Here is a 6,000-nt window from a genome sequence, read left to right on the forward strand (position 1 = left end):
GGAGTGGAATGGGTGGGTCATGGGCATTTCTAAAATCTATGTGCATTGTTATAAAATATACTTGGTTCGTGTGTAATTTAAGAATCAGGATTTACACCAGGTTTTAATTGGCGTAATTGACACAACTACATTTATTTGTGCGGAACAGCACTTAGTGTATTCTATAATGTACAACTAAATTGAAGTGTACTTTACAGAATACACTCTGATTTCCACATGGAAATCAAGGCATGATATATAGAATCCAGCCCTTGGTGATTATCTTTAGATGATAGCTTATAGAACTGCTTTTAATAGCTTATCCTTTTTGGGATCATAGTCTCTCTTTCATGCATCATACGAAGTGTATACACTATCTAGTTGTACAAGACTGACTAACAGGTAGCTGTCATGGTCATTTGTGATTGCTTGTGAGAGCTATATGCACCTTCGGGACTTTGCACTACATTTCAGGAGCTGCTGCTGTTTAGAGCTGATTGATAATGTGCATTGTATGTTTGAATTAGTTTGCCCCTCTTGCACTCTTTACCAAAAGATTGTTTGATATAGGCAAATAATGATAAGCACCTTTTTAGAAGAAGATTTCCTGTTTATTGTACTTAACCATGTATTTTCTGTCAGTCCTTTTTGCAACAATTTAATTTTGAGCATCAAGATGGGAGACTACACACACCAGGGCTGGGGACATGAGATCTCAGCAGTACATTTGGCTTTTATCTTTTCTTTCCTTTAGGTTGTTGGAGTTCTTTTCGTACAATAATCATTATTATTAGCATTTGTATAGTGCTACCAGACGCATGCAGCGCTGAACACACAAAACAAAGAGACAGTCCCTGCTCAAAAGAGCTTACAATCTAAATAATACAGACAGACAAGACAAATACGGGTGATGAAAAGTAATGGGTAATGAAGTAATAGGTGATGAAGAGTAAAGGGTGAGAAGGAAGGAAGGGACAAGGGGAGGGCAATTGAGTAGTAGCGTACGATATATTGCACTACTGACTTCTCGCTTAGACTGTTGTAATATCATGTATCTGGGCTGTACATGTTTCAATCTAAAAAGCCTTCAATCACTCCAAAACATGTCAGTTAGGTTGCTCTGTCATGCACAACGTAGGGACCATGTCTCTCCACTCTTTCAGAAGTTTCATTGGTTACCTATTCATCAACATATTATCTTCAAACTATTGACCCTTACTTTTAAAGCTCACAAAGTAGGTTTCCCTCTTTATCTGAACACACTCTCCATTCCTTATTCCCCACCACTTCTCCTTCACTCTTTAAAGGACCACCAACTTGTTCTACCAGGTCCAAAGTCTGCTAAATTGGAGTTCACCAGAAATTGTGCCTTCTTTTATGCTGCACCCTCTTTTTGGAACTCACTTCCTCTTCATATCCGTGCCGAGACTTCATTTAAAGCTTTTAAATCTGTTAAAGGCCTGGCTTTATGACAAACCTTTGAAACCACCTAAGAATGTTCCCCTACGTGACGTGGACACTCATGTTCCCCCTAGAAAGATGGACACTAAGGTAGTATGTTATACCAATTAGCTCATTATTTTGCCTATCTACTTTATTGTCCTCCTACTCTTTGCTTTAATAGTGTATTGGCTTTGCTAGTATAAGTGATTTTTCCTATCCAAAATGTAGTTTCCATCTTCCACCTTCTATTATTTTTTTATGTACTTTGTAAACCGCTGTGACCTGCTAGTTAGCTATAGCAGTATAGCAAATTTTTAATAAACCATAAACCATGTAAATTCGAAATCACATAGTTGAAAGGGGGTGTGGAATGGGCAGGTTGTGGGCATATCTAAAATCTATGCACATTGTTATAGAATACACACTGTGTGTTATTTAGGTATCGGCATTCACAACGAGTTTGTAAAGTTAGACACGTGGAGGGGCACTCGGAGTATTCTATAAACTGCACAGAAATTTTGGCTTATTCTATAAAGTGTGCCTAAAGTTTGGCTTGTAACTGCAGATTTATGCTAATATTCTATAAAGGCAATTATGCATGTAATAGAATTTGCGCTTAACGTGGATCATCTAAGCGCCTGACTTTAGGCGACCTTTTGAGAATTAGGGTGAGGCAAAAAAAGTAACCTCCTAGAGTTTTTCACCATTTTCTCAGCAACCACTTTGAATTTCAACAAGAAATTTTACGTACTTATTTAGTCATCATACTTAAGTATTGCTATTAAACTGCATTTGGGGCCCTGTTTACTAAGGTGAGTTAGCATTTTTAGCACACGCCAAATGCTAGAGATACACATATATTCCTATGAGCATCTCTAGTGTTAGTAGACAGGGCCCATAATTATCTTAAGCTATACTGATGTTACTGACATTTTAGTTTACTATCTAACAATTTTTGTGTGTTAAACATGTTTGCGCTAAAACAAAGTAAAATAATGCCATTCGAATAATGTGTTAGAATTTCACAGTGACTGTGAATGCTCAGAGTGTCCATCACCAACTTTAACACAGGCCTTCTGTCGCTGTTTGAGTCCTTGAAGTTAGTGCTGCTTTATTATGACAAGTCTGGTATTCTGATGCCTTGTCCATCAGTTCCTGTAGCAGGCTGGCCCAGATCATCTGCAGCTCTTCCTTGAGTTCAGCGATTGTTTGCGGCTTTGGGTGAAACTTGTGATAGGCCTCCAAAATTGCCCCCTAGACAAACGTCTACACCATTGTGACATCATTAACAATAAGCTTGTACCCCCTTTTTAAAAATAAAGATTGTTTTATAGTTCAAACATTTTTGAACATGCAAAAATCACTGTGTGGTCACACTATAAAAATCTGTAACTTCACCATGCTTAAAGATAATCTCATTCTACTCAGCACATAAACATTCACATTGAAATTCCAACCAGTTGCTGAGAAAACAGCAAAAAACTCAAGGGGGTTGCTTTTTTTTTTCCGCATCCTATATATAACCTAGGTTGGCTGACAGTGAAATCTGTTGAATAGTTACAGTAGACATGCCAGCAAAGCACATAAGCATTATACAGAATAGAAACATCAAGATTTTTTTTTATTAAAGTTGCAGGAGACACAAAACTGTCCCAGGAGACCTTTCAGAGAGAAATGGAGCAGATGGGTATGTCTTTTGAAATAAAACAGTACCTTTTGCCGAGGATGATTATATCTATTGGTATTTACTTCACAAGGTAATTTTCAAAATTTACAACGAGCAATTTCCCACAGGGGAATCACATCTATGCATCAAGTTATCTTGCATCTCTAATCAGCTATTTTCTCATTGGAATTCCAGTAGAAGATGCTAGCAAGTGAAACAAAATCAATGGAACACCCTCTGCTGATTCAGAGAGAAAGCCTAGCAGCCCTACTTTATTTTCATCTGTGCAAAGAGCTTGTGTAACCAGAGATTTCTGCCTAGAGCAGGGTGGGGTTGTACATGAGAGCTAAACAAAATAGAGCAACTTCTTTTCTTCTGATTACACAGTGTCAGTTCTCAGATGTACATGGTAAGAGTGGTGAATTTAGATACTTTCAAATGTTCAAAGAACTGTTAGAATTTATTTTCCAATTCTATAAATAAGATTCTATCTCTGCTAGTATAAATTGATAACCCTAATAAAATTGTATTGCAGGTATTCCAGTCTTGAATCCAAACTACAAGAACAGATTATTTATTTTTTTAGTTAGTTAGTTAGGGGTCCTTTTACTAATCCACGTAAGCACCCACGTGCGCCCAACGAGCGCCAATTCCGAGTTATCGCCCGGCTACCGCATGGCCCGGGTGGTAATTTTATTTTTGATGCTCGTCTGATACATGCATCAGAAAATATTTTTATTTTCTGGCACGTGGGTAATCGGCATTTGAACATGCATTGACCATTACCGCCTGGTTAACATGTGAGACCTTACCGCTAAGTCAATGGCTGGTGGTAAAGTCTCAGACCCAAAATGAACGTGCACCAATTTTCATTTTGCCGCACGTCCATTTTTGCCCCCCCCCCCCCCCCCCCAAGGCATTTTTTACAGGTGCGCTGAAAAAATAATTCTGTGTGTGGCCAAAACATGTGCCTACACTACCGCAGACCATTTTTCAGTGCACCTTAGTAAAAGGACCCCATTAGTTGGTTGTGCATCTACTAGATTCTTGTTGCTTCTTTGGACCTACTACTTAGCTGAAACTGGCTTATTATGGCATTTCCTCTAGTCTTGTATTTTTTCCTCACACCTTAATTCATACCTAATTCAGATCAACTGCAGTGCTACCTCTCCAGCAGGCAAGAATAAGTACATAAGTAATGCCACACTGGGAAAAGACCAAGGGTCCATCGAGCCCAGCATCCTGTCCATGACAGCGGCCAATCCAGGCCAAGGGCACCTGGCGAGCTTCCCAAACGTACAAACATTCTATACATGTTATTCCTGGAATTGTGGATTTTCCCGAAGTCCATTTAGTAGTGGTTTATGGACTTGTCCTTTAGGAAACCGTATAACCCCTTTTTAAACTCTACTAAGCTAACCGCCTTCACCATGTTCTCCGGCAACGAATTCCAGAGTTTAATTATGCGTTGGGTGAAGAAACTTTTTCTCTGATTTGTTTTAAATTTACTACACTGTAGTTTCATCGCATGCTCCCTAGTCCTAGTATTTTTGGAAAACGTGAACAGACGCTTCACATCCACCTGTTCCACTCCACTCATTATTTTATATACCTCTATCATGTCTCCCCTCAGCCGTCTCTTCTCCAAGCTGAAAAGCCCTAGCCTCCTTAGTCTTTCTTCATAGGGAAGTCGTCCCATCCCCGCTATCATTTTAGTTGCCCTTCGCTGCACCTTTTCCAATTCTACTATATCTTTCTTGAGATGCAGCGTCCAGAATTGAACACAATACTCAAGGTGCGGTCGGCATTATAACATCCCCACACCTGTTTTCCATACCTTTCCTAATAATATCCAACATTCTATTCACTTTCCTAGCTGCAGCAGCACACTGAGCAGAAGGTTTCAGTGTATTATCGACAACGACACCCAGATCCCTTTCTTGGTCCATAACTCCTAACGTGGAACCCTGCATGACGTAGCTATAATTCAGGTTCTTTTTTCCCCCATGCATCACTTTGCACTTGCTCACATTAAACGTCATCTGTCATTTAGCCGCCCAGTCTCCCAGTTTTGTAAGGTCCTTCTGTAATTTTTCACAATCCTGTCGCGAGTTAACGACTTTGAATAACTTTGTGTCATCAGCAAATTTAATTGCCGCGCTAGTTACTCCCATCTCTAAATCATTTATAAATATATTAAAAAGCAGCAGTCCTAGCCCAGACCCCTGGGGAACCTCACTAACTACCCTTCTCCATTGTGAATACTGCCCATTTAACCCCACTCTCTGTTACCTATCTTTCAACCAGTTTCTAATCCACAATAGGACATTTCCTCCTATCCCATGACCCTCCAATTTCCTCTGTAGCCTTTCATGAGGTACCTTGTCAAACGCCTTTTGAAAATCCAGATACACAATATCAACCAGTTCCCCTTTGTCCACATGTTTGTTTACTCCTTCAAAGAATTGAAGTAAATTGGTCAGGCAAGATTTCCCCACACTAAAGCCGTGCTGACTTGGTCTCAGTAATCCATGTCCTTGGATGTGCTCTGGAATTTTGTTTTTGATAATGGCCTCTGCCATTTTCCCCGGCACCGATGTCAGACTCACCGGTCTATAATTTCCTGGATCTCCCCTGGAATCTTTTTTAAAAATTGGCGTTACATTGGCCACCCTCCAATTTTCCAGTACCATGCTCCATTTTAATGATAAATTGCATATCACTAACAGTAGCTCAGCAAGCTCATTCTTCAATTCTATCAGTACTCTAGGATGAATACCATCTGGTCCAGGAGATTTGCTACTCTTCAGTTTGCTGAACTGCCCCATTACATCCTCCAGGTTTACCGTGAAGTCAGTAAGTTTCTCCGACTCGTCCGCTTGAAATACCATTTCCGACACCGGTATCCCACC

The sequence above is a fragment of the Microcaecilia unicolor genome, chromosome 1 (assembly GCF_901765095.1).
Source record: "Microcaecilia unicolor chromosome 1, aMicUni1.1, whole genome shotgun sequence".
Classification (NCBI taxonomy): domain Eukaryota; kingdom Metazoa; phylum Chordata; class Amphibia; order Gymnophiona; family Siphonopidae; genus Microcaecilia; species Microcaecilia unicolor.